General features: G+C 42.5%; 1 long non-coding RNA gene across 1 annotated transcript in view; it reads right to left on the reverse strand.

The window, feature by feature from the left end:
- LOC109500519 overlaps positions 1–25,362 on the reverse strand; it is a 59,817-nt gene that overhangs the window by 28,710 nt on the left and 5,745 nt on the right. Inside the window, exons 2-4 of the long non-coding RNA XR_002743327.2 lie at positions 18,402–18,491; positions 2,519–2,694; positions 1,139–1,203 (exon numbers count right to left, since the gene is read on the reverse strand). This is a non-coding gene — a long non-coding RNA (uncharacterized LOC109500519). The remainder of the gene's footprint in view (positions 1–1,138; positions 1,204–2,518; positions 2,695–18,401; positions 18,492–25,362) is intronic.

Here is a 25,362-nt window from a genome sequence, read left to right on the forward strand (position 1 = left end):
TCTCTATGGCTTTATGCCAAGGCCCTACTGAAAGATTCTGCTTGTCACCTTTTACTGAAAAAGATACCCACGGGTGCATCAGTGCTATTTCCAACTAGGTTGCCTCCACCTAGCTGGAATTGCTATGGGAAGGTGTGTATGGGGAGGTTTTTTTTGTTGTTTTGTTTTGTTTTCTTTTCTTTTCTTTTAGAGAGAGACAGAAGAGCACAGAAGAGAGGTTTTTTTTTTGTTGTTTTGATTTGTTTTGTTTTGTTTTGCTTTGTTTTGTTTTAGAGAGAGACAGAAGAGCACATACAAGTGGGGTGAGGGGAAGAGGGAGAAGGAGAGAGAAAGAGAGAGAGAGAGAGAGAGAGAGAGAGAGAGAATTCCAATCAGACCCTATGCTCAGCATAGAGCCCAACACAGGGCTAAATCCCACAACTCTTGGATCATGACCTGAGCAGAAATCAAGAGTCAGAAGCTCAACCGATTGAACCACCCAGGCACCCCAAGGAAATTTTGAAAGGAGAACTACAAAACAACAGTTCTCTCAGGAAGCTGACAGCCTACCAAGGCATCTTGGGGCCTGAGTGTGCAGACCTGAGTCCAAACTCCAACCTGGCCCCTAGCCAACCCTATAGCCTTAGGCAGGTGCCAACTCCTAGACATACCCTTTGGCTTTATGTATAAGGTAAAGGTGGTGCAATTGGGGATTCCTGCTCCTCCAGCTGCTACTGGCATGATTTAGCAGAGTGGTATGACAACCTGAAAACTTCCTCTGGGATGCCTAAGAACAGGAGGACAGACACCATTCATGTAGGATTTCCACTGTAGCACTCAGGGAAAGGAAATCCCTGGACACCAAGAGTTCTGGAAAGCACAGAATGCCTGAAGCCCCATGTTTACCAAACCTAGAAGGTCATGGTTTGTGATTTATCTGCCTTCCCCATTTCCCCAGCATAGCTGTCTATTTGCTTGGGCAGTGGGTATGAATCCAGTTCATAAAACTTGGGTTTGCAAGCAACATGACCTTATTTTGCTACAACTCAAATTCTATTTGAAGCCTTGTTCTGTTTGAAGACAGAAAATATCATCTTGGTCAATTCTGGGTAACCTTAGCATTCTAGGTTTAAACTCAAACAGTTCAAGTTTTCCTCACCCTCTTTCTTTTCCCAGGAGCGACATCATAGTGCAGAGGCCTCATGCAGCATCACAGCATTGGTCCTGGATAAAAGGAAAGACTTCATGTTTCCCTGTCCTCATTTCTAGGTGGGGAGATGTTTGTAGGTAATACTCCAGGATCATTTCCTTTCTCCTCCATGAGGTATCTAAGAGAAGGAGCTAGGCCTGCCCTTCTCCATTGCTCCCTCTTTTGGGGATTCATATGCAGAGAGCATCCATTTCACTCTGCCCCTCCCAGGGAAGAGCTGGGGTAGCCTGTGCCTTCTGTGAATGAACCAGTCCATGAACACTGGTATTCCACTCCAACCAGCAACAGCCTCCTACCTTGCCTTTCTCACTTATAAAGATGATACTTGGATTTATAACTGCATGACTTACATGTGTGTCAACTATTTCTGAACTTAGGTGACAAACAGGGATGTCATGTATGAGTGCCCTCAAATCCTTATGGGTGGTGTCTCCCCATATAGGAATCTGCTGATGTGTCTGTATTCCTCTCTGATCCCTGGCTAGAGGGTACTAGCCAATGTCAGCTGATGTAAACTCCATCATGACCGTGAACCTGCCAGCACCTGTTCTCTTGGCTAATGCCCTTCTCAAGGACAAAGGAAAATTCGTATTCCTTCTTCTGTCCCACTGAGAACTTTCGGGCTCTTCCTGACCTTGATAGCCCCCGTGTCTTTACTGCTCTCATTCTATAGTGGTACAAGGATGCTGCCTCATTGGCTTCTCTTTACTTCTGGATCCCTAAATTCCTCTGGGAATCATGTAGTTTCAGAGTACCACCTATAATAGTTTCCTGTAGCTGCTGTAACAAATTACTATAAACTGGGTGGCTCACAGCATAAACATACTCAGTTATGGAGGCCCCAGATGTCTGAAATCAAGGTGTCAGCAAGATAGCAGCAGGGGCATGCTCTCTCTGAAGATGTTAGAGAAGGGTCCTTCGTTGTCTCTTCTAGCTTCTGGTATTTTCCAGGAATCGTTGGTGTTGTTGGACCAGCAGATGAGTTACTCCAATCTCTGCCTTTGCCTACATGTGATATTCTCCCCTGTGTCTGTCTGTCTTTGTGTCTAAATCTCCTCTTCTTATAGGAACACCAGTAACTGAATCTACTATGACTTCATCTTAATTCGTTTTCATCTGTAAAGACCTTATTTCCAAATTAGGTCATATTCACAAGTACAGGAGGGCTAGGAGCTTCAACATATCTTTCTGGGAGACACAATTTAACTCACAAACACAGCCCCTTTCCAGATGGTATCACCTGTCACTTTCTCTCTCATTTCATTTCCAACTCTTTCTTCTGTAAACCAAAGATATTTTAAACTCTTTTTCAGGTGGGGAAAATACTACCTTTGGTAGCTATCCTGCCGAATCTTCTTCCCTTAGACATGAAGAGCAGTTTTCCATTCGTTTGCTTCATTTAAAAGCCAGGAATTTGGTGTTCTTTGTTTTCCAGATTCTGAAGTGTCCCTTCCTTGGTGGAATAGAGGTCTTCTGTCCAGAAGCAGGAATGGAGAGAGGGTCCTCTGGAAACAGGCATGGATGGAAACACATATTTCTCATTATCTTGACACATATATGTTTACTTCAAAACGTTTTCTGAGTCTTTATTGATTTTCACTGTTTCTTTTTTCAGCTTTCTACCACTATTGAGATCTTGTGGCTCCAAAAATCCCTATTAAGAATGAAGATAGATAAAGGGGGCACCTGGGTGACTCAGTCAGTTAAGCTTTTGAATCTTGATTTTGGCTCAGGTCATGAACTCATGGTTTGTGAGATTGAGCCTCACAATGGGCTCCACACTGTGTGGAGCCTGCTTGGGATTCTCTCTCCCTCGCTCTCTGCTCCTCCCCCATGCAAGCTCACTGTCTGTCTCTCCCTCAAAATAAATAAATAAATATTTAATTTTTAAAAAGAGTGAAGATAAATATGAAAGGCATGCCAATTTGCAGAACTGGCTCTCCTTCTAAAGGCTTTACAGACTGTTGGCGAGAAAGCTGTATTTAGCATACCTCTATCTAAAGACCTTGGTGCCCACCCAATGATGTAGGTGAAAGGGGAAAAGGGCCATTCTAACAAAAATACTGTCCACAGTAGAGCCCCAAATTCAATTTTAGAGGTTTATTTTGAGGGGTTTGACTCCCTATCTCCAAGAGTTCTTCTTCAAAATACAGACACCAACAAGAGCCATGTAAACCCAATGATCATTACATCCACATTTTTCACTATTTCCAGATGTAAGCCCTCTTTTGACAAACCTAAAAATATCATGGCATTCTTTAGAGTTATTTGGAATTTCAAAGTAAATAGGATATTATGAGGGGGGAAAAAAAGGACAAAACAAGAAGTGTTTTGACTACAATCTATATGGCTCTACCCTATGCCCTGGGAATTCTAATACCACCCCCACCCCCCCCCCACACACACACACACACAAACACAAAGAGGCACAGTGCCCTTCTCACTGCTCCATGATAATCACTACTCACAGGGCTTTAAGATCTTGATTGTCTGGGGGGGCGCATGGGTGACTCAGGCTAAGGTTAAGCATCCAACTTGGGCTCAGGTTATGATCTCACAGCTTGTGAGTTCAAGTTCTGCGTCAGGCTCTGTGCTGACAGCTAGGAGCCTGGACCCTGCTTCAGATTCTGTGTCTCCCTTTCTCTCTGCCCCTCCCCCCCCTTTTTCTCTCTCTCAAAAACAATTAAACATAAAATATTGATTTTCCCTTTGGATTTAGAGAAAATGGTCTTGTGACAATGGGTCCTGGACTGAGAAGTGATGAGGGATGGAGGACTGAATCTGAATCAAAAGAGCTCCTACAGGGCAGAGAGGCCCCCCAACACAACACAGCTGAGATATGGGGCAGCATACAAATACTCCAGGTGTGGAAGAGGCCTTGGGGAAGCAGGGACAGAGAGACCATACAGGAGAGCAGTGAAAACGCTGGACAAGTAGTCAGAAGGCCCTGGTTCAGGCCTAGAGTCTGCTGCTTATGAGCCACATGATGGTGCTGAACTCCCCTGAGAAAACTAGACCTCAGTGATGTCATAGGTAGTGTGAGGCTGATCATTCAGAATTAACCTGGGATCAGGAGAAATAGTTCTAAATTAAGTTGCTTGATTCTATATTAAGTTATTAATTTCCTTCTCACCCCTTTCCTGATTCAGATGAGCCTTTTATTAACCATCTGGTCTCTGGTGGGGTGGGCGGGGGAAGCAGGCTAAATCCAGTAGAGACATAGTATGGTTTTTATGTCATTTTTTCCATATGTGGCCCACTACCTATTAGGCAATTTTGTCCCAAAGCCATTGCTACCATCAATGGCATCAATAGCAGCCAATGCCACCTGGTAGCTTCAGGCATCTCTATTCAAGAAGCTTTGTGAATCCCCCCAGAGTTAGTCATATTCTGATGACAAGGACATTCTGGGCTGCAATGGAAGTGTCTTTGCCTTTGAATGCCAACCTGATGCCCCTTAGCTCCAGAGGTTCATGCTGATGTTGGGAGATATTCTAAGCTCTCTACCAGATGATGGCAGGGTGCTGCTTGCATATACCACCCTTCTTTCAGCAAAGCAGATGAAGTAGCTTCATTCAAAGAGAGAGAAAGGGATGTTCTCTTGGGATACTCATTATGAATACAGTTCTGGGGTGAAGGAAGGAGTTAAGCTTGCTGTTAATCTTCAGAAACAGGAAAAAAAATAGATGGGAAATAAGGGTGAGGTCTCCAGTTAGTGGGTTTTTTTAATCTGTCAGATTTAATTAAATCATCACAAGTGCCTTTAAAGGGCTCTGTGTGGTTGTCCTACACGGATGGAGGAACTTGATCCAAGAGGCAGCCAGGGTTTTGGTGGCACGCCAACTTCTGTCCTTTCCCAGGCAAACAGCACAAGTCAGCCCAGTAGTGTACCTCATTATGTGGACCCAGAAGGCCATCAAATGCAGAGCTGGCGTCAGGTCCTGAGGCCCAGCACAGTGCAGGAACTTTGCCAGGAAGTCCGATACCCACATCTTTCTGCCCTGAACTGACCCAGACTTCCTCTGTAGTGCTGTCTGTCCACTGTAGCTACTGAGTTCCTAAGCTGTACCTTCCCTTCCTCTTTATTCCCCACTGCACCAGAGACACAATGAACAGAGCTTAACTTCTGTTCTCTCATTCAAGGGACAGCTGTTAAATGAGAAGCTTCTATCAGTAAAAATACTACAATATATGTTATTATATATGAAATAACACAAGTCAAAATAATAATAGAAAACATTTGGTTATAAGACAGACACTGTTCTAAACACTGTACATATTTCCAAAATATAAGATGACTCAAAAACTAAGTGCAAATCAGTGCATGTGGTACTCCATCTTGCTGTTCACCAGATGCCCCTGGTTCTCCCTTTAATGAGCACACGGCTGGCTGGGAATCTTGGCTCTGTTGCACTTGGGAGGGGCTGCATGACTGAGTCTGGCCAATGAGTTTTGAACAAAACTCATGTATGTCATTTGCAGGCTAGAGCATTTAATTGCTGATGCAAAACCTTCTAGTTCTCTCTTTCCCCCTGGTGTGGTGACTTTTGGGATCAGAGCCTCCTACGAACCCATCATGGATATGTGGCATGACTGGGAAATAAACCTTGTGTGTTTTTAATTTTGAGCCACTATTATGTTGGTTATTAGCTAGTGTGGTTTCTTCTAGTCTAGCTGATTAAACACACATTCATGGGTCATTTCTGAAGAGATAAACAAAAATTTGGCAACAGAGAGAGATGTAGAATCAGGCGTGGGAGGAGTTTTATGTTTTTCTTTGTAGCACTATTGTTTTGTTTAGTAAGCCCATGTATGAATGCTCTGCTCCCTCCTCCACCATGGAATGGAAACTAATGAATGAATAAGACATACTGAGCAGACACTATACTGGGCATCATGCTAGGTAATTGAGAGACAAAGTTTGAAGCCATGCTATTTTCCTGGCCAAACTCTTCTAGGTTGATCTTCCTGAATCTTCTCTGGTCATCTAGATCTTGCTTAAATGAGTCTCTCCATACCACACAATGCTCCTCTTCTCCTCAGAGCCAGGGATGCAGAGAGAGTAGAGCCAGAATCTTCCTGGCATGTCAAAGAGGCTTAATCAAGCATCACCATTACCCTCCCTGGCAGCCCGTGTGGAAAGAGCTTGGGAAAGGCTGAGATGAGGCTCCAAACCTCTCAGCTCACTGCATAGACAAGCAGTGTTGCAACTATATCTCTTAAGGGGTCACTTCCCGACCACTAGAAGCAAGGTGTGTCCTGAAAAAGCTTCTGTTATGCGCGAGCCCCTATACAATCCTCCTTGCCAGAGACTAAGGGTTAAGGTTGCTCATTCATCTAAAGGAACCCCACCACAGTGGCTTAACCAAAAGGTTATTTTCCACCATAAGCAGGAGCCCAGGGGAGGCTGTCCAACAGTGCTAAAGCAGTCCATGGTATCATTGCTGTCCCAGGCTCCGTCATTTGTAAAGTGTAGCTTTTATTCCTCATGCTTGTCACCTCATGACTGCGAGATGATGGCTCCACCTCACACCTCCCATCAGCATTACTGGCCAGAAGAAACAAAGAAGAACGAAGGAGTTGACAGCTATGTCAGAAAAGCACAAACTTTCTGTGAAATCCAATTTATATTGGCTAGAACCAGCCAACCATAACAATTATGAGCACTGACTCTATAAACTAACTGGGTTTGAATCCAGGCTCCACCATTTAATAGCTGTGTTCTTGGGTTATTTACTTAACTTCTCTGTATCTCAGCTTCCTCATGAGCAAAATAGGAATAATAGTGCCTAAATAATAGTACCTACCTTATATAAATATTATGGGACCTACATTGCAAAATGTTTATAATCATGCCTGGTCCATCATAAGTGCAACGTAAGTGTTTGCTACATAAACTCTTGACCACCTCTCCTGCAGGGACTCTGGGAAAGCAAGTAGTTTAGCTGGGTATACAACTGTCATGAACAAAAGCAGGGCCCTGCTAATAAGTAGGAAAGGAAGAATAGGTGCTAGGTCAATGCTCAGCCATATCTGCCACAGCCAACAAGATGGGCAGGGGCAGAATTTGAGTCTGACAGGTGAGGTGAGCAAGAGAGGAAAGAGACAGAGGGATCTTTGAACCAAAATCCTTCATCAGGGTTGGGAGATGGGGAGGCTGGGAAACAAACAGCAGTCCATCAGTCAGGGGAGGGCTGCACATGGATCAGGCCCAGGTTTCAAAGATAGTTCCTATCCACTGGGGACCAGGGGGCAAAAACAAGGCTATCAGAAGCGATGCCTAGACTCACACACAGAGTGATGCTCAAGACATCTGTCAAACAGTGAGGTAACTTGCCAAACTAGGAGTCTAGAGACCCTGCTGTGCCAGGAACACTAACCCTTTAGTTGATGGACTGTGAAGAGGTCTCGGTGTCCAAAGGAATCCCAGGGAAGGGGGTGGGACAGCCAGGCAATGCAAAGCCATTTAGGCAGTGGCAGAAAGTTTCCAATTCCCAAGGAAGCATTTCAGTATTTTAGCAACTAGCATATCTGTAGCATTGCCTTCTGGTTAAATGTCAGCCGTGCACTTAAATTCCAGACACTGTCCCCACCACTGTGGGTGTACATTTCCAAAGGGCCGCTGTCCTGCTCATAAGGGCTCAGGAAAGAGCAGGGCCTAATCTGCAGGTACAGGGCCTCAGTGCCCACAGACCAAGAGATAGGGCTGAGCCCTTTCCCCTCTGTTCTTTCTTTAAAATTTTCAGTCTGTAAAGCAGAAGGCAGGAGTTGCCTGCTTTTTGTTTTCTGCTCTGAGGTGTGTAGGGGGATCAGGTAGCTGTTTGGGGCTCCTGACAAGGCCTGAGGGGTAGGCCCAGATGAGTTCCAGAGCCCTTGACTTCCTGGCACAGGTAGCACGGAAGCTACACCACTCATGCTCTGCTAATTGCTTTGTAGCTTTAGGCAGCAGGATTTTTCATAAAAACCCCATTCTGTTTCTACCCAGTCGCCCTCATCTCCACCCTCACAAGCTGCTTTCCACTACCAACAATTTCAAAATTGATCTTTGCAGTGACTCCTCACTTAAATCAGCTTCTGAGTTTTAAAGGGTAAGAAAATGTCTCTTACTCATTTAGACTAAAATAATGCACCCATTAACCGTGCTAGAGGCGTGCAAAGTCTACTGCCTAGAAATTATCCATTAGCCTCATTTCAGGCTTTCCCACCTGCCAGCCCTCCTCCCCTGCTGCCTGCAGAGTTCCATATCTCAGACTTCATCTTGACATTCCCCTCCTCAAAGAGTAACCTTCCATGGCTCTCTACTGCCTTAAGGGTAAAATCCAAACCCCCCAGCCTGAGATCTGACCTTAATCTTTTTTCTGTCTTTAACTGTGTCATTCCATCACTACCGACCTGGGAACTGCAGGCTCCAGTTCTACTAGACATTTCACAGTTTTATCCCACTTATTCAGTCCCTTCTACCTGAAGAAACTTCACTCCTTCTCCACCTGTCAAATCCTAGCTGTCCTTCAAGGAAGGACTTAACTCCAACCTTCTCTAAGCAGTCCTTCCAAACCCTCCGAGCCTGGGGGATTAAGCACCCAGCACTCTCTCTCCTGCTGCACCTTGTTCTCATCTGTTACAGCATCTCAGCCCGTCTCTCCTGGGACCCCAGCTAATCAGCTAATCCTTTATTCTCTAGCTATGTCTAATCTTTGTTATTCCTTGAAGGCAACTGGCTCTATTGTATGTTTGGTGCCTCTATATATGTTCATTCCTGGACTATCTTCTCTCCCCTAATCTGTCCAGCAAACTCAAACTCATCCTCCTAAAGCAGTGATTCTTGACCTTGGCTGAATGTTAGACTCAAATGGAGGTCATTCAAAAAACCTGATGCCCAGGCTTCACCCCAAAGCAACTAAATCAGAGCCTCTGAGAGTGGGATCTGGACATCAGCACTTTCAAAGCTCCTCTAGGTGAGACCAGTGTGCTGTTAAGGTTACAACACCTGTTCTGGGATCACCTCAAGCTTTTACCTACTTCTTTCAGGTTAATTATTATTTGTATCCTGGGAGCTTAGCTTGATGCTTGTAACAAACTAAATTTTTGTTGAATGACTAAATAAAAGTGGATGGATGGACAAATGGATGGAAGGAAGGAAAAGTGGAAAGATGGACAGATGCTGTGTTACTCAGGAAAAATCCTAGGCTGCTTTCCACTGCCAGACTTAACTACTGGAAAGAAAGTACTAACCCCACACTTCTAACTGTGCAACTCCTGTTGGTTTTTAAACTGGACTCCCTACACGCAGGGCAAGGAGAGAGCAAAGAGGAAGCTCACTCCAAACTGCCAGGTGGCAATTTCAATAAACAAGGGAACTTACATACAAGGCTGGTCTTGGGGAGCCACAAGACAAGTTCTCCACACCCACCCGCCAGAATCTTAAAAGTCCATATAAGGGCCTTGATTGGTTTCAGTCTCGCATACCATCCAGATGGTCTCAAGGCTACATCCTTGAAAATGGCTCCCACTGTGGGGAAAGCAGGCAAGGCAGACATTCCAAAACAAGAGAGGGCTTGGGGAGCCTCCAATTGCCTGGGTCCATGTCATGGGTCAACCAGTGGTCAGGTCCTCCTGATGACCTCCTCCCAACACTCTCTTATACAACATAGGTGCCGAATGAATGTAGATTCTTAAATTTTTATTTAAATTCCAATTAGTTAACATGCAGTGTAATATTAGGAATATTAGTAGGCTTAACTTGAGCAGTGGTTTCAGTCAGTTGTCAGGTTATCCACCAAGAACAGTTCTCCAACTTTGCCTACAGAACACTCAGGTTTGACCTAAAACAAAATGAAGCACAGCTAAAACTGAAGTGATAAAAGTTAACCTTCTAATTTGCAGGGGAACTTGGAATTTTCTCTGGTTTAAATTTTTCCTTCAAAGTTTTTCTTAAAACTTGTCTCCCTACACTTACTTCTTTTGCTAGCAAGTATTCATAAATCAATAAAATGATTAAACATAAGGGCAGACTAAGAAAGGAAAATCTCTAAAATATGATCAGAAAATAACATCCAGAGAATATTTCTTCTGATAAAGTTATCACCTTTCCTTACCTTCTGTCCTTCCTTCCTTCCACAGATATTTATTTAGCATGTACTAAATATTAGCATTATTTAGATATCTATTTAGCATGCCAGGCACTGTGCTAAGATTAACAGCACAATACAGACACGGTCTTTCCCCATAGGAGATGTACCCTGAATAATTGAATACTCCATGATTCTCCCAAGGTATGCTGTCACTTCCAGATACCCCACCTCTGTGACAAGGTGAAGACCACTGACACACTAGTATATTTCACAGGCAGAGCTCAATTAAATGCAATATGTACACTTACCTGTCAGTTTAAGTAACTCATGATTGGTGAGTGAGCAAAGCCCCAGAAGGACCAGCTGGGCTGGACTTGGATGTCCCCCCTCAGAGCCCTACTTTACCTTGGGAACCTACCAGCCTCCACAGTCATGTCCCCAGATTCCCAGATCTTTCTGGGTTCTGTGCTATTGGGCCCTCCATCATCATACCTGCAGAACCCCTGAGAGTTTCTATCTCCCCATCAATACCCATCTTGCTGTGGAAAGACATGCAAACTTTAAGATTTATAAAGAAAAAACTAGAGGGTACCTTGATGCTGAGTGTTCAACTCTTGATTTTGGCTCAGGTCAAACTCTTGATTTTGGCACAGTGTGAGATCAAGCCCCACACAGACTCTGTACTGCCAGCACAGAGCCTGCTTGGGATTCTCTCTCTCCCTCTCTCTCTGCCCCTCCCCTACTCACACACTCTCTCTCAAAATAAATAAATTTAAAACATTTTTTTTATTTTTTTTTATTTTTTTTCAACTTTTTTAATTTATTTTTGGGACAGAGAGAGACAGAGCATGAACGGGGGAGGGGCAGAGAGAGAGGGAGACACAGAATCGGAAACAGGCTCCAGGCTCCAAGCCATCAGCCCAGAGCCTGACGCGGGGCTCGAACTCACGGACCGCGAGATCGTGACCTGGCTGAAGTCGGACGCTTAACCGACTGCGCCACCCAGGCGCCCCTAAAAACATTTTTAAAGAGAGAAAAAAACAAAAGAATGTCATGGAAACCATGGATCAATCAAGTGAGCTGGATAGAATTGTGGGCAAGGAAAATCTTTCCTAAGCCCAGATTTCTCTGCTATTCCAATAGCCAGCAGAGGTGGTGGTGCTCACTCAATTTGGTGGGAAGTAGATCTCTCCCAAGCCTGATTTCCATTCTTATTGGGGCCCCAGGCTTGTACTTGTGGCCTCAGAAGTCCTAGCATTTCCATGCAGCTGCTCTCCTGTCCATAGCACCTCTGTATTTAAAGCCTATTCATATCTGCCTCCAAAGAACCCAGCCCTTGGCTTCTGGTCTACTTGATGCCTCTTTACAAAGCCTCATGCCTCCTCCTGAGGACTGTGTACTATGGCTTCCACTCCTAAGGACAGTCTTTTCCTCTCCATGGAACATTCAGTCAATGTATTTGTTTGTGTGAAACATTTATTGATCTGCTACCAAATTCTAGCCTTGAACAAAGCTAGGCTTTTTAAGTTATTGATTTTACTGAGCACTGAGCCCCTCCCTCCAGTTTCTGTGGGAACACCCATTTTATCTCAGGGCTGCTCACCACTGCTTCAGGCCCCATAGAAAGTCACTCCTTATCTTAAAGACTAGATTTCACTGTGGTTCACCTACCAAATTTCTGGGCTGCATATAAGAGACGCAGCTAACTTCCACCTATGATACAAAGCAGGGGGAGGGGAGGCATATCATCTGCTCACACTGTGGTCAAGTCATTCTTGGAAGATTCATTTTCAAATGGAAGAAGGAATGGAATTTTCCAGAGGTCACTTAATTGTATCCTTATAGACCATGGTATTTTAAACATTAATACTCTGTAATAAAAGAAACTAGGAAAAATTTGGATTAATCAAAGGCAGGAAGTGGAAGAGAGGACACATTATGGAGATTGATGACCTGGGTTAGATAATCACAGACTTCTACGAATTTGTTCAAGACAGTAATTTTTAAACTGTGGTCCTAAAACACTCGGGTCCCATGGGGGTGCTTCAGGTCTGCAACGATTCCATCAAAATTTGATTCAGAAATTCTATACAGTTATCTGTTTCTCAAAAGTTCTAATAAAAACTTGCATGTTCGAAGGTTATGTTTCCAAAATTTTGCTATTATTGGGACCACTCGTGCTTTACTTTGTGTGCTAACTTCCCAACTTTATAGTAAGTATCATAAATGTGAACATACAAACTAAATCTATTTGTGTTGAACACACACAAGGTAGGATATCAAGAATGTGTGGGGAAAAAATGTGTGCTAACATTTTTATCGTTTTTTCTTACATAGATGACACTGAATGAAATAAAATGATTATTCTTGAATCAAAAAAAAAAAAAGAATGTGTGAAAAAATTTTCTCATTTCCCTTACAACCAGTCCCAGATTCCTCCTGGGTAGCAAATTGTCTTTACTTGCTTGGTTTTTTTTTTTCTTGCAAGCCCTGCCGAGCTTATGTTTATTTGTTTGTTTTGTTAATAGTTCCATTTCTCCTTAGAGCCTCCAGTGCCTTTTGGCTTTTTGTTGAACAGGCCAATGGGGAGCTCCAACTGGAGCACCAGGGAGGGAGGGGCATGAGGTCCTGGTAATGCATCCCTGCCTACCTCCCTCTGGGTCTGGGTCCCTCAGCTGCTGAAGTCCACTGCTGCTCTCCTGGCAAGCCTCCCTTCACAAGTCTCTCTCCTCCAAGTCTCAGTTGCTGCTCCCTCTGCTGGCCCCTCCAGGCTGGGTTGAAGTAACATGTTGACTCTGGGTTGACCCACTAACTCTGTGTTTCTATATTACCTCTTGTGGTTTCCCTACACCCTCCCACATCTTTGGGAACAAGCATATCTTGAATTATTTTAATTTGTGTGTGCCATCTATTTCCTGCTGCAGCCCTCACTATATACCTCTGGTCCTCTTCCCACGATGGAAAACATCCATGTGCATTTTTGTCCTTCTGTTTATGTGTGTTCTTGCACAATGGTGGTGTTGTTTTATATGTATGTATTTGAACTTCCTCACAAATGTTATTGAGTTATATATTTCATCCTGCTTCCTACCTTTCTCACTAATTACAATTTTTTTGAAAGTTCATCCTCGTTGCTATGACTACAGCTAGTCTGTTGTCTCTAGACTGCTACCCCCTGCTCTACAATGTGCACCCTCTAAATTAACCTATCCAATCTCCAGATGATGCATGAACACCCAGGTGGTCTCCAGCACCACAGTCAATACTGTAGTGAAGAGTCTTGTACCTGCCCCTCGGGGAGCTGTGTCAGAATTTCTTTGGACTACATAGACAGAGGTAGAATTGCTGAGTCATTCTGTGTACATCCACCTACTCATATTCAATTAAGAGAAAAGTACCAGTTATGCTCTATGGCACATGTCTACCATCTGCTCTCTTGACAGCAGTGCCTGACGGCATCCATTCCAAAATCCCCACCAACACTTGGCATTATCAAGCTTTCTCATTTCACCAGTCTACTAGATATAAAGTAATATCTTATTTTATAATTTGCCTTATTAATTATTTAAGCATCTTCTCAGATACATTTGGTCTCCTCATCCATAAATTAGATGTTCACACTGTTTTGATTATTTTTCTGTTAGTGCTGCTAGCTTTCTTATTTAACCACAAGGGGTTCCTTATATATTATTTTTAATACACTATTAGTTTCAATTAGCTAATATTTTATATAATACTGTTTATATCTACATTAATAAATGAAATGGGACTGTAAGTCTCTTTTATCCTATTGTCTTTATTTAGAGTAACTTATAATAATACAGGAATTCATTTTTCCTTACAAGAATCTGATGGCTTCTCATCACTATATCCTGGTTCAAGTCACACCACTATTCCTCACCTGGATTACCCATAAAAGATAACTCAGTGCAGGGGAGTAGAAAGACCCTACGTTTTGGAATGGAGCCCCCATGTGGGGTATGCCAGTTAACCATTTTTGTATCCATCCTTCCTATTAAGCTGTATTTCTGGTACCTGGCACATGTGTGCATAAAATAAATGTTTAATTTATTAGTGAGGTGGAGATCTGCCCTTCTGCTTACTAGCTTTATGATTTGGGGAACTTCAGGAACCTCAGTTTTCTCATCTCTATCATCAAGATAATAAGATAAAACTATGTCCCACGTTTGTAATAATGATTAAATAGAATAATGAATGTTGGGTGCCCAGCCCCGGGGCCTGACACATAATGGTAGCCATGTGTGGGTGGAAGGCAGCTCAGGGATAATCCCAAGCCTATTTAAAAATAGAGCTCGGGACACCAACTGGCCTAATGCAGGGCTGATATTTCAGGCTAGAGGAAATCCGCATTAACTAGTGCATCTGCCTATGTAAGAGCACAAATCCAATATGGGAGTGCCCTCTCTAAATTTCAGGGATCCCAGTACTGATTAGCATGTGAACAGGGCCCTAATTAGAGAAGAGCCCCAAAGGGAAGGGGAAACAGAGTCTCTCTTCTGGTTCGTGGTCCTGCTCCCCACACCTCTTACATCCATTTGTCTCCACTGATTAGTGCATGAATGGGGCATTGATTACCAGGCCAAGCTATTGTGCAGCCTTTCAATGGAGTGGCTCCATGCAGAGATTTATTAATAATTAAGCCTTGAATAAATGTTTTGCAAATGGGGTCTCTCCTGATGAATAGGAATGGCTTTGGGAGTTGAGAAACCCTCAGTACTGGGACCATTAAGGCCTGCAATGTGCGCTTTTACTTCCACATAATTGTATGTTTGTCCACTTCAAGGCTTCCAGGGCCCCAGTTGGCAGATAACAACCAGTTACAAATGCAGGTCTACCCTCTGGGTTGTGTCCTTTCCAAAAAGAAGTGGGTATGTTTTGTGGATTTTTTATCTTGGCTGTTGCCAGTACAGTGGCTCCTTCACTGTATCTTTCTAGAGACATGCACTGTACAGGCAGGGTGTATGCAGGAGTTCCAACCTTATGGAAAAGCTCCACTTTTCCAGGGTGCCTTGGAGATGCATTCATGCTTTGCACAGGGCTGGGTCTAGCCCACAGTTCTCAAGGAGTGATTACTTTTAGCCTCCTGCAGTGCTCTCAACTTTGATAGCATTACCATTTGGAGCCAGATAATTTCTTATTGTCAAGGGCTGTCCTTAAGCAGTGTGGAATATTTCACAGTATTCATGATCTTTACCCACTAAATGCCAATAGTACATCAAACAACCAAAACATCAGGAGACAGTGCCAAATGTCTCTGGAGGACAAAACTGCCCCCCAGTTGAGAACAGCTCCCTCTACTGGAAAGTTTCCAAGTGATTTCAACAAAAATACCAGACTTAGTTGGGGAAAAAAAAAATGTCTGTAGATCAATAATTTTTAAGGTGACAAAGGGGAAGTTTGTTTAAAAAATCTATTTATTCATGCCTTTGTCTAGTTATCCATCCTTTCTTGGGCTCCTCCCCTGTTCTGGCACTGTTCTGGGTGCTGGAAAGTCAACAGAGAACAAGACACACAAGGTCCCTGCCTTCATGCAGCTTGCCTTCCAGATGGAGAAGCAGACTGACAATAAACAAGTAGACAGAAGAATCATTTCAGGTTTAGGTGAGTACTATGTGGATGATATGATCAAGAGTAACCTCAATGAGGGATGCAGTGGGTCACTCTTTTAGGTAGGAGGTCAGGGAAGGTGTAAATGATATGACGGAGCCAGCCACAAAGCTCTTTGGTGGGGAAGAGTTTTCCAGGCAGATTTAACAGGAAGGGCAAAAAAGAATAAAACAATGGAGGGAGGAGGGTCAGGCAGGTTGAAGGAAGAGTCCAGTGTGGCTGAGCTAAGGACTAAAGTACAGTGTGGGAGGAGGTAGAGTTTGGAGAGGAAGTTGGGAGACATATCATGATCTGGATTGTACTTTGTGGGCAATTACCCACCACTACCACTCCTGCCATTACTCCTAATACTCTAATTCTAACACTTCTTTGATTCCACAAGAGCTTCCAACTCATTGAGCATTCCACTCTCTTGCCAGCCACTATTCCAAGTTCTCACTCTCCTTTCTCAGCTTACATCCATGACCTATCACTAGTAATGCTTTCTTTTATACATCCTCAACCCTCTTCCCTTCTTTATGCTATTGCACTTGCCTAACAATTCCAATCCTGCTTAAAAACATCATGTTTGTCTTGGGAGAGCTGGATGTAGCTGAAGAGAAACACTCAGGCAGACATGGTTGATATTAAAGTTATGCTCATTACCTTAAAAGGACCATGAGCACTGCTGGCTTCCCTTCCCAAGCTCCTTAGTCAACTCATCATCTCTCTCCTCAAGACAGCCATTCCATACCTTTTCTTCTCACCTTAAACCACCCACACCTTTTCCCTCTGCCTCACTTCCAGCTAATTACCTTTCTTTCTATTTCTCTAAGGATCATAGCTTTCCAAGAGACAGTCTTCACCTTACCATCATTAAACCCACCACCCACCTGTACCTGTGCCCTTCTATCCTTATGTAACACAGAGCAGTTGTTCATGAGCTTGTCTATTTACCATGTGGTAGGGAACTTTAATGCCCAATGTACACAGAGAGTGCCTTGAACTTAACAAGTGTTCAATAAAATGTTTTTAGTAAATTAATGATTTGGTTTTAAGCAGTAGAATGCCAAGATACACTTTATGTTTATAAATTTTCACTCTGGGTTGATAAAATAGAAGATGGTGGCATAGGAGGACGCTGGGCTCACCTCGTCCTGCTGATCACTTAGATTCCACCCACATCTGCCTAAATAACCCAGAAAAATGCCAGAAGACTAGCAGAATGGACTCTCCAGGGCCAAGCGTAGACAAGAGGCCCACGGGAGAGGGTAGGAAGGGCAGAGAGGCGGTGCATGCTACATGGACTGAGGGGAGGGAGCCGGAGTGGTGGAGGGGCAGCTTGCAAGGCAAGGCAGAGCCCCCGAAGTCTGGCTTGCAAAAGCAGAGGGGCCAGACTACATGAGTTCTGAAAGCCAGTGGGACTTAATATCTGGAAAGTTAAAAGTCAACAGCTCTGCTCTTGGAGAGTGGGGAGGGCAAGAGGATGCCGGAGGGAGGGTTGTTGAGCCCCAGAAGACAGAGCTCAGCTCAGCGGGGGAACAAAGGCACTGGCAAGCACCATCTTCCTCTCCCATTCCCCAGCAGAAATTCCAAAGGGAATGAGTTCCTGTCACCGAACTTGCTTGCACCAGGCAAATGCCCAACACTGTGCTTCTGTGGATCCATGCTTCCGACAGGCCTGCCTCCCTCTTGGGGCTGCAGGGCCCCTCCGGCAGGGGACCACCCACAGCAAAGCAAGCTAAACCTGCTCCTCCCTCCCCTGTGCACCTTGCAGATTCACCCCGGCTAACATGCCAGATCCCATCAAAGCAGAACCACAAGCCTGGAAGTGTGCAAGCATCCCAGACAGGGGCCACACCACTCCACAGTGAGTCCTTCCCCTGGGAGAGGGTAAGATAAGGTACACACTAGTCTGACTGTGGCCCCAGAGTGGGCTAGGGGCAGAAATTAGGTCTGACTGTGGCCCCGCCCACCAATACAAGTTACTCTGGACAGCACAGAGGAAGTGCCCTGCAGGTTGGAGCTGCCACAGGGACCAAAGTGACAAAACATAAGAATTGTCCTCAAAAGAAACTCCAGGAAGTAACGACAGCTAACGAATTAATCAAAACTGATTTAAACAATATAACAGAACAAGAATTTAGAATAATAGTCATGAAATTAATCTCTGGGCTTGAAAAAAGCATAGAGGACAGCAGAGAATCTATTGCTACAGAGATCAAGGGACTAAAAAATAGTCGTGAGGGACTAAAAAATGCTATAAATGAGGTGCAAAATAAAACGGAGGCAGCCATAGCACGGGTTGAAGAGGCAGAGGAGAGAATAGGTAAATTAGAAGATAAAATTATGGAAAAAGAAGAAGCTGAGAAAAAGAAAGATAAAAAAATCCAGGAGTATAAGGGGAGAATTAGAGAACTAAGCGATGCAATCAAACGAAACAATATCCGTATAATAGGAATTCCAGGGAAAGGAGAGAGAGAGAAAGAAAGGGACTGAAGGTGTACTTGAACAAATCATAGCTGAGAACTTACCTGATCTGGGGGAGGAAACAGGCATTGAAATCCAAGAGGCACAGCAGACATAACTTGAATCAATCTTCTGCACGACATATCATAGTGAAACTGGAAAAATACAAGGATAAAGAGAGAATTCTGAGCAGCTAGGGATAAACAGGCCATAACTTACAAAGGTAGACACATAAGGGTAGTAGCAGACCTATCTACTGAAACTTGGCAGGGCATAAATGAATGGCAGGAAATCTTCAATGTGGCGAACAGAAAAAATGTGCAGCCAAGAATCCTTTATCCAGCAAGTCTGTCATTCAGAATAGAAGGAGAGATAAAGGTTTTCCCAAACAAACAAAAACTGAAGGAATTCATCACCACTAAACCAGCCCTACAAGAGATCCTTAGGGGGATTCTGTGGGTGAAATGTTGAAAGGACCACAAAGTACCAGAGACATCACTACAAGCATGAAACCTACAGACGTCACAATGACTCTAAACCCATATCTTTCAAAAATAGCACTGAATGTAAATGGACTAGATGCTCCAGCCAAAAGACATAGGGTATCAGAATGGATAAAAGAAACAAACCCCATCTATTTGCTGTCTACAAGAGACTCATTTTAGACCTGAGGACACCTTCAGATTGAAAGTGAGGGGATGGAGAACTATCTATCATGCTACTGGAAGTCAAAAGAAAGCTGGAGTAGCCATACTTATATCAGACAAACTAGACTTTAAATTAAAGGCTGCAACAAGAGATGAAGAAGGGCATTATATAATAATTACAGGGTCTATCCATCAAGAAGAGCTAACAATTATAAATATCTGTGCACCGAATACAGAAGCCCCCAAATATATAAAACAATTAATCAGAAACATAAACAACCTTATTGATAAGAATGTGGTAATTGCAGGGGACTTTAATACCCCACTTACAACAATGGATAGATCATCTAGACACAGGATCAATAAAGAAACAAAGGCCTTGAATGATACATTGGATCAGATAGACTTGACAGATATATTTAGAACTCTACATCCCAAAGCAACAGAATATACTTTCTTCTCAAGTGCACATGGAACACTCTCCAAGATAGATCACATACTGGGTCCACAATGCTCTGAAACTTGAAATCAACCACAGGAAAAAAATCTGGAAAACCTCCAAAAGCATGGAGGTTAAAGAATACCCTACTAAAGAATGAATGGGTCAACCAGGCAATTAGAGAAGAAACTAGAAAATATACGGAAGCAAATGAAAATGAAAATACAACAGTCCAAATGCTTTGGGATGCAGCGAAGGCAGTCCTGAGAGGAAAATACATTGCAATCCAAGCCTATCTCAAAAAACAAGAAAAATCCCAAATACAAAATCTAACAGCACACCTAAAGGAACTAAAAGCATAACAGCAAAGACACTCCAAACCCATCAGAAAAAGAGAAATAATAAAGATCAGAGCAGAAATAAATAATATAGAATCTTAAAAATCTGTAGAGCAGATCAATGAAACCAAGAGTTGATTTTTTGAAAAAATAAACAAAATTGATAAACCTCTAGCCAGGCTTCTCAAAAAGAAAAGGGAGCTGACCCAAATAGATAAAATCATGAATGAAAATGGAATTAATACAATCAATCCCTCAGAAACACAAGTATCAGGGAATACTATGAAAAATTATATGCCAACAAACTGGAAAACTTGGAAGAAATGGACAAATTCCTAAGCACACACACACTTCTAAAACTCAAACAGGAAAAAATACAAAATTTGAACAGACCCATAACCAGCGAAGAAATTGAATCAGTTATCAAAAATCTCCCAACAAGTAAGAGTCCAGGGCCAGATGGCTTCCCTGGGGAATTCTACCAGACATTTAAAGCAGAGATAATACCTATCCTTCTCAAGCTGTTCCAAAAAATAGAAAGGGAAGGAAAACTTCCAGACTCATTCTATGAAGCCAGCATTACTTTCATTCCCAAACCAGACAGAGACCCAGCAAAAAAAGAGAACTACAGGCCAATATCCCCGATGAATATGGATGTAAAAATTCTTGACAAGATATTAGCAAATAGAATTCAACAGCATATATAAAGAATTATTCACCATGATCAAGTGGGATTCATTCCTGGCTGCAGGGCTGGTTCAATATTCACAAAGCAATCAATGTGATACATCACATTAATAAAAGAAAAGATAAGAACCATATGATCCTGTCAATCGATGCAGAAAAAGCATTTGACAAAATTCAGCATCCTTTCTTAATAAAAACCTTGAGAAATTCAGGATAGAAGGAACATACTTAAACATCATAAAAGCCATTTATGAAAAGCCCACAGCTAACATCATTCTCAATGGGGAAAAACTGAGAGCTTTCCCCCTGAGATCAGGAACATGACAGGATGTCAACTCTCACCGCTGTTGTTTAACATAGTGTTGGAAGTTCTAGCACCAGCAATCATACAACAAAAGGAAATCAAAGGCATCAAAATTGGCAAAGATGAAGTCAAGCTTTCGCTTTTTGCAGATGACATGATATTATACATGGAAAACCCGATAGACTCCACCAAAAGTCTGCTAGAACTGATACATGAATTCACCAAAGTCGCAGAATACAAAATTAATGTACAGAAATCAGTTGTATTCTTATACACTAATAATGAAGCAACAGAAAGACAAATAAAGAAACTTATCCCATTCACAATTACACCAAGAATCATAAAATACCTAGGAATAAACCTAACCAAAGATGTAAAAGATCTGTAAGCTGAAAACTATCGAAAGCTTGTGAAGGAAATTGAAGAAGATATAAAGAAATGGAAAAACATTCCATGCTCATGGATTGGAAGATAAATATTGTTAAAATGTCAATACTACCCAAAGCTATCTACACATTCAATGCAATCCCAATCAAAATTGCACCAGCATTCTTCTCGAAGCTAGAACAAGCAATCCTAAAATTTGTATGGAACTACAAAAGACCCCGAATAGCCAAAGTAATTTTGAAGAAGACCAAAGTAGGAGGCATCACAATCCCAGACTTTAGCCTCTACTACAAAGCTGTAATCATCAAGACAGCATGGTATTGGCACAAAAACAGACACATAGACTGATGGAATAGAATAGAGACTTTAGAATTGGACCCACAGAAGTATGGCCAACTAATTTTGACAAAGCAGGAAAGAATATCCAATGGAAAAAAGACAGTCTCTTTAACAAATGGTGCTGGGAGCACTGGACAGCAACATGCAGAAGGATGAAACGAGACCACTGCCTTACACCATTCACAAAAATAAACTCAAAATGGATGAAAGACCTGAATGTGAGACAGGAAACCATCAAAACCATAGAGGAGAAAGCAGGAAAAAACCTCTCTGACCTCAGCCACAGCAATTTCTTACTTGACACATCTCCAAAGGCAAGGGAATTAAAAGCAAAAATGAACTATTGGGACTTCATGAAGATAAAAAGCTTCTGCACTGCAAAGGAAACAATCAACAAAACTGAAAGGCAACTGATGGAACGTGAAAAGATATTTGCAAATGACATATTGGACAAAGGGCTAGTATCCAAAATGTATAAAGAACTCACCAAACTCCACACCCAAAAAACAAATAATCCAGTGAAGAAATGGGCAGAAGACATGAATAGACACTTCTCTAAAGAAGACATCCAGATGGCCAACAGACACATGAAAAGATGCTCAACATCACTCCTCACCAGGGAAATAAAAATCAAACCCGCACTGAGATATAACCTCATGCCAGTCAGAATGGCTAAAATGAACAAATCAGGAGACTATAGATGCTGGAGAGGATGTGGAAAAATAGGAACCCTCTTGCACTGTTGGTGGGAATGCAAACTGGTGTAGCCACTCTGGAAAACTGTGTGGAGGTTCCTCAAAAAATTAAAAATAGATCTACCCTATGACCCAGCAATAGCACTGCTATTTACCCAAAGGATATGGGAATGCTGATGCATAGGGCCACTTGTACCCCAATGTTTATAACAGCACTTTCAACAATAGCCAAATTATGGAAAGAGCCTAAATGTCCATCAACTGATGAATGGATAAAGAAGTTGTGGTTTATATATACAATTGAATACTACATGGCAATGAGAAAGAATGAAATATGCCTTTTGTAGCAACGTGGATGGAACTGGAGAGTGTGGTGCTAAGTGAAATAAGTCATACAGAGAAAGACAGATACCATATGTTTTCACTCTTATGTGGATCACGAGAAACTTAACAGAAGACTATGGGGGAGGGGAAGGGGGAAAAAAAGTTAGAGAGGGAGAGAGCCAAACCATAAGAGACTCTTAAAAACTGAGAATAAAATGAGGGCTGATGGGGGGTGGGAGGGAGGGGGCAGTGGGTGATGGGCATTGAGGAGGGCACCTGTTGGGATGAGCACTGGGTGTTGTATGGAAACCAATTTGACAATACATTTCATATTTAAAAAAATTTCACTCTGGCTGCTATGCAGAGGATGGGTTATAAAACAACAGGTATAAAAGCAAAGAGTGAGTTAAGAGGCAATTGCATTGGTCCCAGCCTATATTAGGGTCATACTATTGGTGGCAGAGTGAAGTGAGTAACATCAGGATACATTGTGGAAATAGAACAAATTTATGGATGAAAAGATGTGGGGACTATAGGAAAAAATCCAGGAAGGATCTTAGGTTTTGTCTTTACCAATTGCAAGTATGATGATGCCACATACTGAGATGGACAAGACTAGATAGGAGCAGGTTTGAGGAGAGACAGAAGTAAGAATTTGGTTTTGGACACGTGAACATGTTAAATTTAGGATGGCCTTTGGAGTGGTCCAACTGAAGGAGTAATTTATGCTGTTAAATGTCAGGCTGGTGCTCTGGAAAGCTTTGAGGACTCTCTCTTACTTACTACATTACTCTATGTCCACAGCAGGTCAACAGAGAATTCTGCTCATTGTACTCACTGTGTGGTCCAGACTAAGAGAGGCTTCACTCACTCAATATGTGCTCCCACTACTGGGGAGTTGTCCTTTGGAGCGGTCTAACTGAAGGAGTAATTTATGCTGTTAAATGTCAGGCTGGTGCTCTGGAAAGCTTTGAGGACTCTCTCATACTTACTATGTTACTCTATGTCCATAGCAGGTCAACAGAGAATTCTGCTCATTGTACTCACTGTGTGGTCCAGACTAAGACAGGCTTCACCCACTCAACATGTGCACCCACTACTGTGGAGTCAAGGAAGAGAGCAGGATATACCAGACACTTCTATTGTCTAACCCAAGCTGTGAAGCGGTACCAAGAATTTTCCCATTGACTTTTATTTGTTGGCTGATTATGTGTTCATTTTATGTGTCAACCAGACATTTGGTCAAACATTATTTTAAGTGTGTCTGTGAGGGTGTTTCCAAAGGAAATTAACATTTGAATGGTAGACTGAATAAAGCAGACTGCAGTCCCCAATATGGGTGGACTCATCTAATCAACTGAAGACAAATAGAGCAAAAAGACTGAGCAAGAGGGAGCTCCTCTTGCCTGTCAGATTGAGCTGAGGCACCAGTCTTTTCCTGTCCTTGGACCCAAACTTAAAAATTAGCTCTGCTTGGTTATTGAGCCTGCTGGCTCTTAGACTAGAATTTACACCATCATTTTTGGTTCTCAGGCTTTCAGACTCAGGCTGGAAATATGCATCAGCTCTCCTGGGGCTTTAGCTTATTGACTGCAGATTTGGAACTTCTCAACCTCCATAATCATGGGAACCAATTCCTTATTTCAGATAGATGATAGATAGACAGATAAGATTAGAGATAGATGATATAGATATAGATAGATATAGTTCTATTGGCTCTATTTCTCTTGAATACCTATTACACTGATCAAAAGATGACAAGTGCTTCCCAAGATGGACTTCTATTGGCCCTTGTGGCATTCATGTAGATGATTGTCATGGCTTTTCTATGGAAAGTGAATGGTATTAGTGCCCATTTATTGAATGATTGTTATTTGCCAAGCCACAGGCTAACCTATTTACATATAATATTTTATTTAATCTGCAAAATAACTTTATAAAGTCAGTTTCATTACCTTTATTTTCCAAATGAGAATATTTCCTAAAGATGTTATTTAATTAGCCCCACGTTGCAAATCTGGGGAGCTATGGATCTAAGATTTGAATTCAGGTATCTCCAACCTAAAAGTCCATGCTGTTAACCACTCTAGGAAAAGTGAGTTATGGAAACTTAGAATGATATATTGAAAGGACTATGGTGAACAATTAAGAAAGGTCCAACTTGGGAAGATCATTTTCCATAGAACACATTTCTATTCCCTCACCCTTTTTTTGGAAGTGGAAGCTACCCTTGGCTATCACTCTGCCAAATCTGAGATTTACTTCCTCATGTGCCTGGAATGCAAAATGGCTCTGCAAACTAGTAACATGGAATTTCCCCCCTCATGAATCCCCTCAATCTTCATGATAGATCATTAATATGGCCTACACCGAGTCACTTTGATACCAAATGAACCTTCCTCACTGGTATATCCCCCATTGGCAGGAGGACCCACAAGAAATTACTTATTATAAGATGATTAGCAAATGCAGGGTTGATGGTTGATATTTGTATTAGTTGACTATTGCTGCTATAACAAATTAACACAGACTCTATGACTTAAAATAACACAATTGTATTCTTTTATAGTCCTGGAGGTCAAAAATCTGAAAGTTTTACTGGACTAAAATCCAGGTATCTACAGGGCTGGGTGCTCGTGGAGTTCCTGAAAAGAGAATCTGTTTCCTTGTTCTTTTTAGTATTTAGTTGTCTCCTAGATTCCCTGGCTTGTGGTGCCTTGCTATTCTTCAAAGCACACCACTCCAGTCTCTGCTTCCATCATGATGTCACTTTCTCTTCTGACTGGCTCTTCCTTCAGCCCTCTGATAAGTACCATTATGATTGCATCAGGGGCACCCAGATAATCCAGGATAATCTCCCCAATTC

The sequence above is a fragment of the Felis catus genome, chromosome B3, assembly GCF_018350175.1.
Source record: "Felis catus isolate Fca126 chromosome B3, F.catus_Fca126_mat1.0, whole genome shotgun sequence".
Classification (NCBI taxonomy): Eukaryota; Metazoa; Chordata; class Mammalia; order Carnivora; family Felidae; genus Felis; species Felis catus.